This window comes from Pteropus medius, unplaced genomic scaffold (assembly GCF_902729225.1).
Source record: "Pteropus medius unplaced genomic scaffold, Ma_sr-lr_union100, whole genome shotgun sequence".
Lineage (NCBI taxonomy): Eukaryota > Metazoa > Chordata > Mammalia > Chiroptera > Pteropodidae > Pteropus > Pteropus medius.
In genome coordinates, this window is record NW_024342471.1 from 5899230 (window position 1) to 5919439 (window position 20210).

Sequence of the window (20210 nt, forward strand, 5' to 3'; positions counted from 1 at the left end):
AATCTTGAAGATATTATGGTAAGTGAAATAAGCCAATCAGAAGAGTACAAATATTGTATGTTCTCACTTATATAAGGTATCTAGAATAGTCAAAACTCATAGAGACAGAAAATAGAATGATAGTTGCCAGGGTCTGGGGAGGAGGCAAGAAGGGGAGACGGACAGGTTAGTATTTAATGGGTACAGAGTTTGACTAATACTAATGTTATTCTAGTCAGGTGTAACTTTTTGAAACCACCTGTACAATTGTCAGATCCTAAATGAGTAGTGTGAACATGACTGACTCACAGTTATAGAAGATACTCGACCTTGGTCTGCTATATCTAATATTTCTATTCCCAATGCTAGCTTAATATACTTCACTAATTGATCTTGTATAAGAGACACATGAGGAAATATAAAAGCATATCATGTGTTTTAGAAAAGCAAATATAAAAGCATGAAAGTCAGACTTCATGAGGTTTTAGAGACTTATGCTCTCATAAATATAAAATTAGCCAAGCAGCAGCACTCACATCTTCTAGGAGAGCTTTTAATTTAGCCACCAGTCTTAACGTGAATATACTGATAGTAAATATGTGTGGGGGGCCTGAATACTATAGACCAAATTTGGAAGAATAGAGGCTTTCTAATATAAAGGAGAATTAAAATACCACGTAGAAACTAACTGCTGATTTATTAGAGTCATTGCAATTTCCTAAAGAGATTTATGGAATTCATTGTAGAACTCCAGTGGACAACAGGAGGAAATATCTAAAAGAAATAAATTTGCATAAAAATGTCGACTCAGATTTGGACTGGGGAAATGGAAGTCCCATTACTTCTATCTAGGGACTCCTATTCTATCTATCTAGGGACTCCAGTTTCAGAAATGTGCAACTCCTCCAAACTTGGAGAATTGAAAAGGGGCAATAAGAAGAGCACCATGAGAATATGGGAATTACCCAGTGGTATTATTCCTGCACTCCAATTGTATGCATACATGGCTTTTCATGCCATCTAACCAGCAATATGATTCAAACAAAATAAATATACTTAAAAATCTTAGAATCATACCACTTCTATATGAGCACCAAATAATTCAGTAAGTAATACAAACATATGCTGTTCGTCAGAAAATTTCCTTTCAGAGAATACCAAAGTATGTGAAGGAAGGTGTTACCTAGGACCTGGTGACAAATGAACATTGTAGAGTTTCTGCCATCAGAAGGTAAGAAATACTATTTGGTAATGATATGTATGGTGCCTGCATAGCCATATGTGTTCCCATTGGCTAAAGCAGATGCTCAAATCATGATCAAAGCCTTACTGAATTATATCATCACAATCTTTGTAATTCCTGGGTATCTAGAATCCAAAGAAGAAGTCACTTTGTTTCTATGGTAAATCAAGGGCTCTATAAAACCTTACAAATACCAATAACTTGTCATATTCTTTATCATTCTCAGATTTCTGGACAAGTGGAATGATGGACCTTACCCTAAAGAATTCTTTAGCTAAATTATATCAAGCCGCTGGCTTACAGTGACCAACAGTCTTACCTTGGTTCTATGAAAATTAAAGTTAACTCCCTTTAGCAAGCATAGTATTTCTCCCTGTGAGCTAATATTCGGAATCTCTATGAATTTAGGAGTTAAGCCTAGCTCCTTACCTGATTTAATGAAAAACACTCAGGATCAGACAGGGTTTGCTTGTTTTCCTAGGCTCATTACACCATCGTGTGGCCAGATGATAGAAACCCCCCCTGAGGAGTGTCAGTATAGAATAAGAGGAGAAGTCTATATCAAAATGTTCTGATGGCAGGCTAGGTTGTCATCATGCTGGGGAGAACCTACCAGGTATTGTTGATAACTCACACCACTATCAAAGTGAAGAAGCAACACAGCTGAAGACATGCATCACATATGAGACCAGCATCTATGACTAAATAAGTTGTGACTCCCATTAAGGACTTTAAGGTTACATTCTCCAGAAAGTAACTTAAAATAATATGCAAGATGAAGAAAGAAAAGAGTCTCTCTAATGGACAGATGGCTAGAGAGAGACAGACTATTGTTACTTTCTTTTTAGTTATTCTGACCATTATAATTTTAATATTTTATTTCATACCAGTTAAACATGAAGCTTATAGTTTTATTCCTCTTTCTTTAAAAGTAAGTATCTCAACCTCATGGAATTTTGTACCAACTAAAAATTGTCCTGAATATGGCGTAAAGGCTCAAGAAATCCCTTCACAAGAATCTATAAAATATATTTATTAGAGGAAACTGAATTTTTTTTTCACTGTAAATGAATTCACCAACCATGGTAGGAATTAACGCACACTTTTGCAAATGAATTTACAAGCCTTGTGAAAACTAATCCTCTTTTGTAATATGTTGTATATGTTCTCTTTCTGGGTCTGTCCTATGGCTACGAAAAATAAAAATTCTCAGATTTTATCTAAAAAAAGAAAGAAAACAAAAAAAAAATCCCTTTATATGTCTGTAACACTTCAGACTCACTGACTGAGTGGTTTAAATTTAAAGGAAATAAAAAATTTTAAATCTTTCCACAGACTGACAACAATATTACCTAAATATTAAATAATATAATCTTAAATATCATATCCTATTGTGTTACTAAATATATCAATTTGAAGGAACTGTTAATTCATCAAGTTTAATATAATTATACTCAAATTATATTCTATAGGATTCCAACTGCTCATTATCTTTTATAGCCATTGAGACCTGGTCTTACAAAACTAAAGATGAGAAAAAATATCTGAGCCCAAATGGTGGGAATTTGCTTTTGTACCTGGCTTTTTCACTCATCATTATGTTTATGAGATTCATGTGGTAATGGGCATTAGATGTTTTTCAGTTTGGAATCATGAATAATACTACTGTGAATATTCTTGTTTATGTCTCTTTATGCACATATGTCAGCATTTCTGTTGGAGAAAGCGATAGGTCATAGATATGCATTTGATAATCTTTTGTACCTATAGTAAAATAGTTTCCCAAAATGGTTGTACCACTTTTAGCCATTCTGGCATGCACGTGTAATGGTAGTTCATTGTGGTATTAATTTCATTTCCTTAATAACAATGCAATCGAGAGATTTTTCTTATGATAATTGATCATTTGGTTATTCTGTGAAGTGTCTGTTCAATACTTTGGCCTTCTTTTCTCTTTCAATGTGTGTCTGAATTTTTCTTAGTGACTTGTAAAAATTCTTTATATAGTTTAGGTACAAGATCTTTGTTGATTATATCTTTTAAAAATAGCTTCCACAACTCTATGGTTTTTCTTTTCTCTATCTTAATGACATCTTTTGTTCAACCAATGTATCTAATTTCAATGGGCTCCAATTTATCTACCTTTTTCTTTATAGTTAACAAATTCTGTGTCCTGTTAAAGAAATCTTTACTTATGCTAAGGTCATAAACATATTATCTTATGCTCCCTCCAGAAATTTTACTGTGTTGCCATTCTTATTAAGATCTACACTCCACATGAAATTGATTTCAGTGTATGGTATAAGGGAGAGGCCAAGTTTCATTTTTTTCAGTATAGGTATCTAATTGATAAAGCACCATTTATTGAAAATATCCTTTCTCCTTTGCTCTGTTGTGCCACTTTTCTCATAAATCAAGTAAACACGTATAACTAGGTCTTTTTCTGGAGTCTATTTTTTTCCCTTTGTTAATTTATCTTTGCTACAATATCACACTTTCCTAATTACTATAGCTTTGTAATAAATCTTAATATGCAGAAATTTAAATCCTACAACTTCGTTTTTTAAGATTGTCTTAACTATTCTTTGCCCATTTATGTCTATAAATCTTTGAATCGATTTGTCAATTTCCACAAAGAAAATACACGTGGAATTTTTATTGTAATGACACTAAATCTACAGATCAATTTTAATCTGTAGATCGAAGAGAATATTGATATAATGTAGAAGATACAGCCCTCTATTTGTTCAGCTCTTCTTTAACTTAATTATGTTCTTTATTAGTTTTCCACATAGAAATCTTTCCTTCTTTGGATTTATTCCTAGTTATTTGATATTTTTTATTACATTGTAAATGCGTCTTTTCTGTTACCTTCATTTTCTTTCTTTTTTTCTTTTGAAGAAATTTACATGTTCATGCATTTATTTAAATCATTTTTCTTAAAAAAAAAAAAAAGGAGAAAATGTCTTAGGTAGTCCCAATGACTTTTTTACAGCTTTATTGAGATATAATTGGCATACGACATTGTGTAAGTTTGAGATGTATAATGTGTTGATTTGACACACTTATATATAACAAAATGATTACCACTGCAGCATTAGCTAATGCCTCCATCATGGCAAGAGAGACATAGTTATTATTTCTTTTTTATAGTAAGAACATTTAAGATCTATTCTCTTAGCAACTTTCAAGTATACAATACAATATTATTAACTATAATCACCATGCTGTAATTATATCCCCAGAATTTATTCATCTTATCACTGGAAGTTTGTGCCTTTTGACCAACATTTCTCCATTCTCACCATCCACCCACCCTCAGCCCCTGGCAAACACCATTCTACTCACTGTTCTATTGTGTGATCTAAGCTCATTTTCTGATTTTTGTTGACCTGGTATCCAGAACAGTTAATAAGCTTTCTTATTAATTCTAATAGTTTATTTGTAGGTAGGAGTTAATTCCTACTTCCCTAGTTATTGTGAGGATGATAAGGATAATAATGATGATTGCCAGCAATTATTGAGCACCTACTATGTCTCAAGAATTGTTCTCCTTTCAAAAGAACAACTTTCTAAAGTAAACTGAAATGTAGACTGTTAGACTGTCTTCAGCTCCTCAGAAAATTAAATATAGTCAGAAGACCGAGAAGCTCAAGAGGATGAGTTGCTCGCCTTAATGAGTATTTTTGATAGAGATGAATTTAGAAAAGCAGAGTCTGTCCAAGATGGAGAAACCAGGATCTATTTGAACTTTACACAAAATTTCAAGATATTTGTGAGTACTAACTATCTGCTCTTTCAAGCATTGGACAACCTGTGGGACTCTGCCAGCATTGGTACTGAGAAGACCGGTAGTCAACTGGCACATAAGTTTGGCCACATCAGTTGTTAAAATATTAAGATAGTTTAGTACTCACTGTTCTATTGTATGATCTAAGCTCATTTTCTGATTTTTGTTGACTTGGTACAAATCTTACTATTACCTGTGAGAATATGCAAGAGGAGAATATATATATTTATATACAAATATGTGTAAAATGTGTGCTCGAGGAACAATATTTATCAGGCAAGACCCCCATCTTTCCTCTTCAGTCTCAAATTTGACTTAGCCAATCATGAATCTTTACTATTTCATACAAATCTTAGAGAAAAGATATTGAGTTTGGCCAAAAAAACTAACTGGAATTTGTATGAGAAATATATTGAATTCATAGATTATTTGGGGGAAATGGACTCATCCAGGAGCACAAATGTCTCATCTTCTATGTCCTTTATTAGTATGTTAAAGTTTTCTCCATAGAAGCCTTATATATGTATAATCAAAATAAAGTCTAGAGGCTTTATAGACTTTGTTGCTAGTGAAAATTATCTTATTTTACATTGTATTTTCCACTTGATCATTGGTAGCATGAAGAAATGCTATTGAGTCTTATAAGTTGATCTTATATTCATCAAAACTGTTGGACTCGAATTTTATGAGTTTGTCCATCGATTGATTCTTCTAAAGTAATTGTATCATCTGCAAGTAATGACAGTTGTATTCTCCTTTTCAGTCAGTTCTTTCACTTATTTCTCATTTTTCCGAATAGCATGGGCCAGCCCCTCCACTGTCACAATAAACATTTGCAATGTTAGTGGGAATCCTTGCTTTTCTTCCAGTTTTAAAGGAAATGTATCTAAAGTTCTTTGAAAACACATAAGATTTGACTAAAGAGTTTGGCATTTAATCTTTAGCATATTTAGTAAGTTCTCTTCCCAACCTAATTTCTTTTTTTATCAATACTTCTTGTTTATCCTGTGCCAGACTGTTTTCTAAATGCTTTACATGTATGAACTCAATATGCATAACATATCTACAAAGTACATTATATTATGATCCCTAATTTTACAAATGAAGAAACTGAGGCCCCAAAAGGCAAAGTATTCTCTCTTTCAGTGTGGGCTGCACATAGTGTCTACATTATTTCTTAAAATATTCTACTGTAATTGGTTTTTGAAATTTATAAAATACTGTCTCTGGATCATTATAATCATCTTTTTCTATTAAAACAGAGAACTACATTGTTAACTTTTCTGATATTTATATCATCCTCACATTCTTAAATAAATACTAATTGATCAGAGTATATTTTTAACACATTATTGAATTCAAAAAGCTACGATTTTATTTGGAATTTTGGCACATACATACAGAGGAGATATGGCCTATAGTTTTCTGTTCTTTATTGTTCTTATCTGTTTTCGAAATCGAAATATTACTAATCTCCTGAAATCATCTGGGCAGCTTTTATATGTCCTCCATTTCCTGGAATGACTTGTATAAGACAGGAATTAACTGTTCCCTCAAAGTTTGTAAGATCTGAGGTGACTATATGATTCATCCATATTTAATGTAAACAGGACACATGCAGAAAGGAAGATGAGCATTATTTACAATAGTGCTGGGGCAAAAGAGTGTGAACAAGGACTATTCTAAGCAGAACAAGCTAGAACTCACTGTTACTACCTTGTGAGTGTGGGACTTAAGTAGGAGGAAGAGAGGCTATCAGTAACATTTCGATATCTGCATGCTTGGCTGATCTATTTAGGTTTGGGTTTCTTTCAGTGCTACTCTTGATGGATTGTTTTTCTTTGAAGTATTTTTCAAATTTATTATGCATATTTCCTCATTATAGAGAATAATATTCTGAAAAGCATATATGCCCAAACAACTGTATGTAATTTTTATACCTCTTCAATTTCAGTCAATAGTCCCCATTTTGTCTACACTGACTTGTTGATGACATTGGGCCAGTTATGCCCACATTCTGTTCTGTCATTTTTAATTTAGCTTACATCATGTAAATAGAAGGTTAGTTCTAATGGTTTTAATGATTTAAGTTATTATTTTTGACAAAAATGTATCAGAGGTGAACCTGTGTTCTTTACATTGCAACACATGAAGAGTTACTTAATATGTGGGTGCCACTTAATATTCTGAATCGCGACTGAATTTAAGTGATGACTGCCTGATTCTTTTATTGATCAGCGCTAGTTTTCCCCTTTTACATTTGAAGTAATCTATATGGTGCTACTTTTGCCTATACAAATGTCTGATTCCATGACAGCAATACTCTTAATGGTTTTAACACAAATAATAGTCCTTGCCTTAGTCAATAAACTCTTTAAGAGTTGCAGGATACCACTTAGTAAAACAGACTTTTCCTTATCAACTAGAGCTATTTTGTTACTAGAAATACAGCTCCTTCTGGAGAGACAGGATAAATACTTAATTTATTCAAATTAATTACTGGTTCTCAAAGTAAATAGTTTGCTTAGTGGCTGTCTCAAATAGTGACATAGACGTTTTCCTGGTTATCCCGTCTCTGGATATTATTAGGCAATCACATCTTTCCATTGATTCAATTTATTTCAATCTGTTATATTTGGTTTTATTTTTGATGCTCATATTCTCATAACTTTAGCAAGTAGAAAATTCTTGCTGGATCCTGTGTCCTTTTACATGATCCCATTACTTTTTTCATATTGAAATAAAATTACAAATATTTATTAGTGTCTTAAATGTGTGATAACTAGTGCAATTTCAAAATAGTGGTAAGCATAAATGTTATCTCAAGATAGATACAACATCTTTAATATGATATAAAATTGTTTTTACATCTATTGTGATATAGTCAAAAGAATAGCCAATACTAATGAATTTGTATTCATTAATCAAGGAAATGCTTAAATATCAATTAGAGACAAAATGACAATAAAGACATTATTTCTCCATTCAGTACATAGTCCCCAATTCATGAACATGTACCAGTGGGAAAAGTTTTGGTCTTAAAGCAAAAAAATCTGGTTTGTCAACTAATGCTGCCACATTCTTCCTCCCCTCCCCCCCAAGTTATACTGAAATATAATTGACATTCAACATTGCATTACTTTAAGGTGTACAACATGATGATTTGCTATATGTATATATTGTGAAATGATTACCACAATATGTTTAGTTAACATCCATCACCTGAGTGGAGAGCACAGCCTAAGGCCTTGTCTGACCACAAAGCCCAGCCATCAGCCCCACCTGTACATGAGTTCCAACCGGAAGCACCATTTAGTCACGAAGTACAGCCTGAGACCTCACTCAACCAGGAGAAATTGCAGAGCACAGCCTCAGCCCTTGCCATCCAAACCTGGCATCACCTTGCCAGAGAAACAGCCTATTACCTACCCCACCAGAGGTGATTGCAAAGTCCAGCTGTGGCCCCATTTGATCTTGGAACACAGCTGGCATCCCTGCCCGACCAGGGAGCCCACAGACAGGCCCCATTTGAACACAGAGTCTGCACAACAGGCCAACCCAACTGGGAACCCAGAGTGGGACTCCCACCCCTCAACATCAGAGCATCAGCAGTTGCCTCACCAAACTAGAGAGCTTGATAGCAAGCCCCACCTGCACGGGCGGAGGGACACTACCAGCTGAGCCACCCAGCATCCCAAGCTGAGCTAAATGATGAAGATCTTTCCCTGTCAAAATGCACCTGTATGGCTTGGGAGGGTACAGGACTTCCTCAAATGCACAGACACCAATGCAAGGAAACAACAATTATGAAGAGCTAGGTAAACAGGACAGCATAAAAAAAAAAAGAAGAAGATTTAATAAAGCTCCAATAAGAAAAAATAACCAAAAATATATAAAAATGTTGATACAGAGAGAGTTGTAAGAAGGCAGTCTTCTCCTCACTCTCTCCACCTAGACAGATGCAGCTGCACCCCCAAAACAAATGTCAGTAACTTTCTTCTGCTCATTACCACATGGCTTCATGGGTACCATATTGCCTGGGCCATCATGCTTTGTGTTCCCAGTATCAACATATTGTCACTTGTAATGTTTTCTCCTTTCTCATCCTGGTAATCAGAAGAAATCTGCTTTCTAGTTTTGGCACTGCCTGTGACGGAGTGCCCTGTGGAAGGTTACTTTCCTCTCTGGGGTTCAGTTTCTTCTTCTTTTCTTCTTCTTCTTCTTCTTCTTCTTCTTCTTCTTCTTCTTCTTCTTCTTCTTCTTCTTCTTCTTCTTCTTCTTCTTCTTCTTCCTCCTCCTCCTTCCTCCTCCTCCTCCTCCTCCTCCTCCTCCTCCATACAAACTACAGAGTATGACAGTATTGGTGGGCATTAAAAAAATGACCATTAGGCAGTGATGAGTTCTCATAAGTAGAGAGAGTTGAGGAGGAGCATAGGGAGGAAGAGGAGCTAAAGAAGGGAGATAAGAAGGGTAGAAGAGATTGGTGCTCCTGTAGTGGTGGAATGGTGGAAGGTTTGGGCCTGTTTCAGAGTCAAGGTTGGCACTGATATGTATGCCACTTATTCTATTGGTTCTTTTCTGTCAGCTTCAAATTCAACCATCTATACTCCATTTTGTGATGCTGAGGCTAGCACTGAAAGAACAGAGGGCTGAGAGAAATCTCTCTCAAGATATTCTTCTGGAAATGTTCAGTCTTCAAAAAGAGCTTCCTTTGAACATGTAAGACCTGTCTACGGCCATACCATCCTGAATGTGCCCGATCTCGTCTGAACGTGTAAGATCCATTTCTTCCTCTACTTAACCTCAAAATCCTTACAGTTGAACCATTCAGTGCCTGTGAAATTCCTACCCATGTGAAAAGCCACTCAACATTTTTCATTCTGAGGAGCTAACTGAATTCAATTCCCATAAACTCAGATCCATCCTGATTAATGGATCCACTTAAGACTGAAAAAATTAACGGAGAACACAAAGCTATAATGGAGAGAGCAACTCCAGGAATCAGCTACTACCCCTAGGCCTGGGGTAACACGAAGAGAGGTTGGAGTTATTAAAACTTAGAGACTTGGTATCTCTGTGAGTCATAATGAAGCTGGCTCCATAAATGTTAGGAAATTACAGACTAGGTCCAGCTGCTGCTAAGGGAATGCCCTGTCAATGTCAGGGTGAAGAAGCAAGGTTATGGTAATGCTGATGGCAACAGGAAATAGGCAGCCTTGTCTTTAGAGAGGAAGTAAGCAGACTGGAGCAAATCCGTCTTCCTCCTCCAGCCTTGCAGTGTCCCTCTAGCACCCTCTATTGGCAGAGCTTAATGAAGCTACTGCCAAAGGAGAACTGGTTTGCAGAGCGCTAGCCTCAGCATCACAAAATGGAGTATAGATGGTTGAATTTGAAGCTGACAGAAAAGAACCAATAGAATAAGTGGCATACATATCAGTGCCAACCTTGACTCTGAAACAGGCCCAAACCTTCCACCATTCCACCACTACAGGAGCACCAATCTCTTAAATCTATCTTGGCAGAAAAAAGCCAGAAAGAGATATTAACATGAAATGAACATGGGGTAAATTCACTCAGATGCCTAAAACCAGGCTTCAGTTGCTGACCACTATAATACAAGGCTAGGATCCTAAAACAACACCAGGATCACAGTATTGAAAGAGTCCTATATTATATGAGTCCCATGGACCAGTTTCCATGACAAAGATTGGGCTATGAAACCCCATGGCTGCAGGGTCCCAAAAGCAGTTGACTGATTCATGAAGATGGAAAATCCTTTTTGCAGGAGGACTGAACTTTGACACTATTAGCTTCTAAAGCAGGATAGTGTAGGGTCAGTGAAGTACAGAGGAAGGGAACTTATTTGACATTGACCTGGTTGACAGACAACATTTAATGTGTATCCCAGCTAGATACCCTTAGGAAAAGTGGGATATTGTCCAGCACTGATTAAAAATGGGGGGGCTCTCCCTCCCAGTAAGGCAAACAGGCAAATTAAAACTACTTGCCCTTTTATGGGAGACACAAACTATAACAAAAATATTTTCTTAAGAAAATGTCAACATAAGAAACATCCAAATCTATAGAGAATTTATATAAGAGTTTATGTGAACCAAACTGATGACATGCTGGGAAGCAAGATCGCAAATGACAGTTTTGCAGTTCTTTTTATACATTTGGAATTAAGGAGGGGACATAGGGAGATTACATGAAGATGGAAGAAAGCAAGGTGGGGATTGGATTACCGGGTAGTTAATAAGATTATGTGCTCTCTTGAGGCTGGTTACACCTCCGAGGGGTCTAGGAAAGAGGGTTACACTGGCATTTCAATAGTGGGTTAATCTAGATGTACAAGAACAATGGAAAGGGCTTGCTTAAGGCAAAGATAAGCCGTTTATAGGCCTGGGGGGTGACCAACCACCATGACATGCCTAGCTAGGAATTTATGATCAGATCACCCTGTGAGGTTACTTTTGATCTCTGGGCTTGTCAGATTTATTACATAGCCCCTTTTTTGTTCACAAAAAGAATAATTTTAAATAATAAACTGCCCTTGCTCTCCTGTGAGGGAAGAGTTATGGAGCACTTCTTATGTATTCAGGCTTGTGCTAGGCACTGTAGGAACCAAAAATGCAGAGAGCTGGAAAAAAGGGAGAGAAAGAAGGTCAATTAAAATTTATCAAGCACTATTTTGTGCCAAGTTCTGTTCTAAACAACAATATATACAGTAATTACAGATAGAGATAAAGAAATAAAAGTTCAAAGAGGGGTGTTAACTAACCAAGGTCATCCAGCTCCTGAGAACAAGGGTAAGAATGTAGATTTATCTAGTCTTGAACAAAGTACATTTTCTTCTCAGACAGGATGGAGTGGAGGCCAGTGGAAGAGATAGTTATAAAATGATACTGTTGAATCAATATGTTCTTAATAATCATTATTAATTTAAATATATCCAACTTTTGGTTTAGATAATAAAACTGTAGGGTCATTTCACTTGCTCATTTCATTTTATGAGAGGATTTGGAAGACCCAATGATCCCCTTCTGGCTGTTTATCTCTAAAGAAAGGTAAAATATTACGAATGTAATAAATATGGCAACCGATTGGAATTACAGACCTCATATGGAGGTTGAGATTAATTTCATAAGACATAGCAACAAACTTTAAAGTCTGTATGGTTTACAAAACTTTTTTGTTAGTATTAACCTTCATGAGAATAGTTTTATCAAACTGGAAATTTGCTTTCTTAGCAACTGTATGAGAGAAGGGAACATTTTCTTCTTGTTGAAATTTATTTCACCAACAATGAGTAGGATTTACAGTTTCTAGGACAAGTGCTGGAATCTGATGATTACTAAGAAGGTGAGGGCTGACCAAGTTTAAAACTTATAGACAGAGACAAATGGGAGTTTTTAACTAATAAAATATGGAGCATGTAATGTTTTACATTCACAATTCCCCTCTTCGTTGCCATTACGTGACACTTTCCTGTAGACTTGAATTTGCAAAAGATGCCTTAGGTCCCTTTTTCCAGGTTTCTTTTTCTACAGCACACTACTAGTAAAGAAAAAACCACAGGCTCAAAATAGCATCACTTGTACTAAACCCCAGGATACCAAACCTAGATTTAATACTTGACCTAGTTGCTGTTTCAACCTCTCCCAGAAATATAATCTTAATCAGCTAGTCTGGAATTATCTGGTCAACACCAATGATGTCATCTGTCACTGGGGTCCTTTCCACCCAACTCCACCCATAGAAAGAAGAGGCATGATAAAACCCCTTGCCCAAGCCTCTCCCCCCCCTGCCCCGCCCGCCACCCCACCCTCCCACCCCCTGGCAAAAATAAAGAAGACATCCTGATCTAAAAATAATCCTTTATTTTAACCTTCTGTTCTGTACAACCTCTCTGAGAGCTTCTGGGTGCTAGATGGGATGCTGCCCAATTCATGAATCGCTTAATAAAGCCAATTAGATTTTCGAATTTATTGGGTTGAATTTTGTTTTTTAACAATATCCATGTGAGAACATTTGTTATTTATTAGTTAAGGCTTCAAATTATGCAACATTTCAAAAATGTCACTGTTAAATATAAATCGTCTCTTCCAGCACCATTACTACTCTGCACATTTTAAATACAAGAAAACATAAACTGTTAAACTTTTTTTTTAATTTTTTTTTTAAATGTCTCCAAATAGTCAGAACCTTCTATATATACACTTTCTTTTTACCAGACTTCTTCTTTCGGGGTTCTTTCATATTTCTCTTTTCCTCCTCCACTTTCCTTTTGATATACTCAAACCTTTCTGAAAACTTCTTAATTGTTCTTTGATGAGATGATAATGGTCACCGTATACCTCTGATTTATATGTGAATTTGTACAAAAGATAAATTAATGTCAAGCCTCCATCTTTTCTTTAGACATCCATTTTGGGTGAGGATTTGTAAACTGGGGCGTCAAAGCCACCTCTCATCTGCAAAACTGATACCTCTTCAGTTCAGCCAAAAAATTATTACTCAATAAATCATCACATACATTTAAAAATAAAACAGAGTCTAATCTTTGAGAATCAATTTCTGTCCTTAGTCTTCTTCCAGTCTCTGGACAGCACAAGACTTGACCACTCTGGTTACCTACAGTCTTTTTGGTGTCCACTAGATGTAACATCCAGAGGTGTCCAGAAAGGTCACTATCTCTCACAGTGTGTACTGTGGTGCACCACCTGGAATCTCTGTCAGGACTGAAGCTGTTACCAAATCATTCATGGGCCCAACACTTCAAAAGGCCTAAACTCAAAACATCAGAGCTTGGAGTAAGGAAAAGTTTGTTGATCGAGGAGATGCCAACCTAGAAGATGGGAGACCTAATGATGCCTCAAATCCATCTTGCTCACTAGGCTAAGTTCAGAGTTTTTAAGGAATCGAGGGAACAGTATGCCGAAGCACTGGTGGGGCAAATTCTAATTGGAAGACCTTGGAACTTGGCTGTTTATGGTCGGGCGCATCAGCATTGGCTGTTCCTGGACAATGGACCCTTCAGTTCTGAAAGGGTTCCAGTGTTCAGGTTCTGGTTATGTTCTGTTCCTTTGATTTGGAACATACCAGTGTGTATGGGGGGGTGGGGGGGCGGGACAAGACTTTGGTTCCAGGTGCAGCTGGAAGTCAAAGTTCCCTCCTCTGTGCATGCTTCAGCTGTGCAACATGTGATTTTGGTTTGTCGTTTCTGTAAAGCAACTCAGTATCTTGTTAAACAGGATAGGACTGTTTTGAACTGATTCTGTGGTTAGAAAGCCTTCATTCCCCTAGCTGCTAGGAGTGCTGGGTGCTGATAGCTCACAGCTGAGTCTCACTCTACTGAAAGAAGCTACCATACCCAAAGTAGTGTTATATGTTCATTATACCTCAAACAAATAAACAAACAAATAAGGGGAAAGAAAATTAATCTAATTTTATATAAGAGACTATAATATAAGAGACTATAGTCCAATAAAAAAAGAAAACATTTATCTGGTCTACACTTCACATGTATAAAAATCTATCTAAATATTTACAATAGGCCTTCCAATGTACATATGAGCTGCTTTCTTTACCTGAACACTGTAAAAATAAAATCATTTTTAGAATATTGTTGAACAATTCTGAAAAAATCTAAAACATATTAATCAAGCCTAATTAGTGCTAAAACATTCTTTCTTTCTATATATGTGTCATGCCATAGATTATATAAGCTAAGTGAAAGAGTAAATCTTTGGTGCAGTTACCTCTGAATATCAAACCTAGTCTGCGTACAAAAAAAAAGCCTGTCAGTCTCTGAAGGTCTAAATTTGAGTGCTGATCTTGGGCAATATGTATGAGTACTGTCATAGAAGGTTGGTCGGTTGAACTTAAGAGCATATTAAGTACATGAGATCAGAAGGGTATAGTCTCGCCTGTGCGAATAACTGAAGTCATGACATTTTACAGCCACCACTGTAGATGTTAAGAGAGAGATCGTTAGAAATTTTAGCTATTCCAGAAGCAAGGGAGTCATTATTATTACAATTGTCTAAGTTATAAAATACCCTAAATGCATAAGGAGAGTCATATTCTTGATATGAGAAAACACACTTGATGAAGGGAGGTCTGCCATTTGTACAAAATACACGGAAAACAAAAAATATTTGCTAACTCATACCGAGTTACAGACTACATATTTTGAGCTCAACCTTCTTCTCTCTGATCTACCAGTCTTTTCTCAAGTTTATTCAAATTTTTTCATTAGTTTTAATATATCTTGATATGTACTTATGTATATATATAGTTATACTTAAGCAGTGATTAAATGACAATGTAAACTCTAGTGTTTAAAAGATAAAGTATCACACATATTTTAAGACAATATATATAATACTTTGATTGATATAACTACCTTAATTTGGGCGATTTGAACACTAAATTAACTGATGTCAATAAGAAAATATTTTTCAAAAATGAGAACTATGTAATAATCCTAGACTTTGTTTTCTCTGTCTCTGCAAATTTTAATTTTTTTAAATATCAAAACAAAGATTTCTACCCAATGCTGTAATATTGAATTGTTCTATAGATCCTAATTCAATAACAGATATCATAAAACATATTTCTTTTAACTTTAAGGAACAATGAAATCACAGTTTATAATAACAATTTGACAAAGAAACAAGGACATTATAAAACTATTCCCAGATGGTATAAGTGATGAACTATCAATCCACATAAATAGAATATTATCTGACATTTACAAGAACCAAGTTTATAAACACTATCTGTTTAAGTTATGGCTCGTTTAATTGAAAATCTAAGTTTATATTTAATATCCTTAAATATTATTATAATTAATAAAAACTTATCTCATCTACAAAGTATACAAAATTTAGGTATTTATTTTAACTATTCTGTAAAAATAATAAATAAAGTCTTAGGTAAACTAAAAATGTCATGTTCCTGTTTTTATTTTCCACTGAGGCAAATTCAGAGAGCATAAGTATAGAGTTCTTTTAACCCAAATATCATCAAAAAATAAAAATAAAAATGTTTCCCTTGCCAAGGAGTATTGATGGGAACTAGATATATCTATAAAACCTCTCTCTCAATGAAGTGATGTTAAGATTTTACAGAAGGTTTTATAAAGTCTTTTTATGGTTACTCATTATTAGCCTAAAGTCCACTTGCATATTTTTTGTTCCTTATATTGTACTCAGCAGGAACATTTCTATTATTTAACTAAAATTAGATTTTCTCTTTTCTCATCCAAAAATATTGTTAATTGAAAGGATTCGTATTAGAACACAGGAACAGCATTTAAATCATTTTTAAGAACCTTAATATTTTACAGGCATTTTTTAATGAATGTTTATTTATAATACATTTTTTATTTTATTTCTGCAAAAGTATAATAACCTTTTGGTCCAAAATATCTAAAACAATTCAGAACTTTTAATTTCTTCATTCTCAAAGACTTTTTTCAACTAGAAAACCTTTATAAGATTCAGTCCTCTGTAGACAGCTTACTTTAACTTATTTAGTGTATTCACACATGTTACAAGGATCAATTTATACCTCGATTCCTCAGTCTCTTGCCACCTTCTCCTAGGCTGGAGAGATTTTTCTTGAAGTGCTAGCAGATTTAAAGCATTAGGAATTTGAGATTGATTTTGTCCACCTGGGCATTAACAAAAACTTTACACACTTGCCAATAACCTCCTTAGGAAGCCTCATATATCTGATGTAGAGATACCTTTTAAAGGAAACTCTTTTCTTTTCTCAGTCATATCACGTCTATGTCAACTTTCAAAGGTACGTGGTTTGCATACCTGTCCTGTACTTATAAGAGTCAGAAAACATCAGAAAGACAGAGACTCTAGGATGACAGAATCCTCTTGGATTCTGCATCCCAGGTCTCTCAATTCACATGGTCTCACACATAGGAGAAAGTCTTAGAAACAACAGAAGAAATTAGAAATTCTGGGTAAAATGGAGATTGTAGAGCAACCCTTATTTTTCAAGGAAAACGAACATCTATTCAGAGAAGAAAGTACACCACACTGCTAGGAGCTTCCTGTGAATCAAAACTTGACCTCCAGGGGTCAGTAGTTCCCTGATACTGAGGACAGGCAATATTTCAAGTTAATGGTTTTGTTTCTGGGACATTCTGTACTCCAATTATTGTTCCCAAACAGTAGAGGCGCATTCTCACAAAATAAGAAAACTCGTTCACGTGGAAGCAAATAAAATTCTACACTAATCAACACACTCAGACCTACAAACATTCATTGCAGGAGGACAGAAACAAGGTTCCTTCCTCTGAGACCATTACTATTGGCTTCTCAAATAAAAATCTACCTGTAGCCCATGAACATACATGAACAAAGGCCATAAATCCCTGATCAGCTACAGCTACATCATTTTTAAAAATTTTCCAGTGACTTTATAGATTCTTGGGGAAATGTTTCTTTAGAAGTGTTTTTAAGATCCAAATGGAAATAAATCTTGGATGTAAAGTATAGCATAGGGAATATAGTTAATAATATTGTAATAGCTATGTATGATGTCAGGTGGGTAGTTAATTTATTGGGGGGATCATTTTGTAAGTTAGATAAATGTCTAACCACTATGCTGTATACCTGAAACTAGTATAATATTGAATGTCGACTGTAATTGAAAAATAAAAAAATTCAAAGAGTCAAATAAAGAGAAGAAATCTTCCTTTTGACAGCTCATAAGCCTCAGCTTCATATTCTCTGCTTGGTTTAATCAGTGTATTACACGGCATCATTTACTAATTTAAGGGATTAAAGTCTCTCAAAACTTTGTTGAAATAAGAAATAGCAAGATCACTGTAGTGTTTATTTTCTCTATTCATGTGGAAAATAAGGACATACCAATACTCTATTTACTGTAGAACAAAAATATACATTTATAGTATTTATATCATTAATAAAACAGAGTGGTCATTTTAGATATTTTGAAGGAAGCTTTCAAAATTTAATACCGTCAAATTAAAGGACACGAGAATCAGCTTGAAGGGCATCCACTGGCCAAAGTGATGACAATTTGAACACCAAAAAAGGATATCGAGGCTTTAGGTACTAACAGCTGAGGTAAGTCCACTACCACCTATCTCTTCTACTGATTAAAACCTCCAACTCTGGACAAAATACAAGAAGCGACTATCTGAAGAAAGTAAGGAGTTAAAAATAGTAGGTGGATTGGAGATGAGAACCAAACTCCACAGAATGACTCATATGGGGTAATTTTGTCAAAGATTTTTCCCCTTTTACTTCCCAGCTTTTACCTAAAGGCAGCCTCAGTCTAGAATTGAATAGCAGGTGCAGGCAGCAAAACCTTTGGCAGAAGCTGAGCAGAGGACCAGAAAAATGGATCCCTGTTAGCCAGAGAATGTGTATATGGATCTGATATTGCCATTTTTTTTTTGTCTTTTTTTTCCCTGCCCAGATCTGAGGACAGGCCCAGTCATGGAGCTACAAGTGCGCCGTGGTAACAAAGGTACATGAACCTAAAAATATGGTTTTTTGTTCAGGCGAGGCAACCCTTGGTGGACCTCACAGATTGCAAGGACCTTGTCAGCTTACAATTTCTTATTTTTTTGTTTTCTTTTCTTTTCTTTTCTTTTTTATGCCTATAGCACCTGGTCTTCCTAGGTGGTCTCCCATCCAAGTACTAACCAGGCTCGACCCTGCTTAGCTTCCAAGATCAGACAGGATCAGGCACATTCAGGGTAGCATGGCTGTAGACCACTAAAAATATGATTTTAAAAATTCATCTCTCTGGACAAATGACTACAGAGAGGGTATCCTGAGGTCCACTAAGTGTGAAGGAAAGCTCCATTATATTTTTCTCTCACTCTTTTGTCCCAAAGGTGGCCTAAATGGCACCTAAGTATAAATAGCCACAGCTTCAATAGAAACCTCCCTTTCTGGCCAGAAGGCTGTCAAAGAGGATTCTTGGGACCCAGATAGTAAATCTCACAGAGAGAGTTGGACAAGACAATAAACAAACACTGTATATGAATCGGCACAAGTCCTACACTGATCTCTAAGCTGAACATGTGCTGAAGAGGCCCAAAGCAGAATAACAAATATTTTTAAATTGAATTATGATGTAAAACACTACCCAGTTCCAAAACCGTAATAAGATATCTCTATACACCTGGTGGAACGGCTAAAATCCAAAAACTTGAAACTACGAAATGCTGATAAGGATGTAGAGCAACAGGGACTCTTGTTGACTGGGAAGACAAAATGATGCAGGCACTTTGGAATAGTTTGGCAATAACTTACAAAGATGAACATGGTCTTACTACACAATTCAGAAATTGCAGTCTTAGGTATTTACCCAAGTAATCTGAAAATTATGTCCATACAATCCTGCATGCAAAATGTTCATAGCTTTATTCATAATCACCAAAACCTGGAAGCAACCAAAATCTTCTGCAATAAGTGAATAAATAGACAAATTGTGACAGAATAGTGAATGGAATTTTACACAGTAATTTAAAGAAATGAGCTATCATCCATGAAAAGACACCGATGAACTTTAAGTATACGTTAAGTGAACATCAGTCTAAAAAGGCTACATATCCTATGATTTTTATTGTATGCCATTCTAGAAAAGGCGAAGGCTATAGAGACAGAAAAAAGATTAAATATTGTGAAGGATTTGGGGGAAGGATGAGGGGTCAGATAGGTAAAATATAATTTTCAAGACTTTTAGGGTAGTGAAACTATTCAGTATGACATTGTAATAGTGGATATATGACATTACGCATTTGTCATAAAATTTTTCCAGACAAAGTATGCAAATAAGTGTGTGCAAACTTTAAAAATTGTTTAGGAGATCCAAGGATCTCTGGATGGAATGCAGACTCTGACAAAAGAATCGAATCTATTTTACAAATGTGTCAAACAACCTCACTTAAGGGAGAGAGAGTAAGGGCTGACCTAAATAACTTTGGAAATGAGTGGAGTCTTTAAGACTAAAGGCAAAGGAACTGCATATAAGCATTGTTATGTAGTTAATGAAGTTATTTCCCATGGAGATGTGTGTGTGTGTGCGTGTGTGTATACATACATGTATTTCTTTGCTCTATCAGCTGAGAGGGCTTAGAAGCAGTGACACCCCTTTAACAACAGGAACATCTAGTGGAGAAATGGCTGATTC

The 20210-nt window shown here is 35.5% G+C and overlaps 1 pseudogene; it reads right to left on the reverse strand.

Annotated features, from left to right (window-relative positions):
* Positions 1 to 18666: 18666 nt before the first annotated feature.
* LOC120604058 (uncharacterized) lies at positions 18667 to 18785 on the reverse strand (annotated as a pseudogene).
* Positions 18786 to 20210: the final 1425 nt, after the last annotated feature.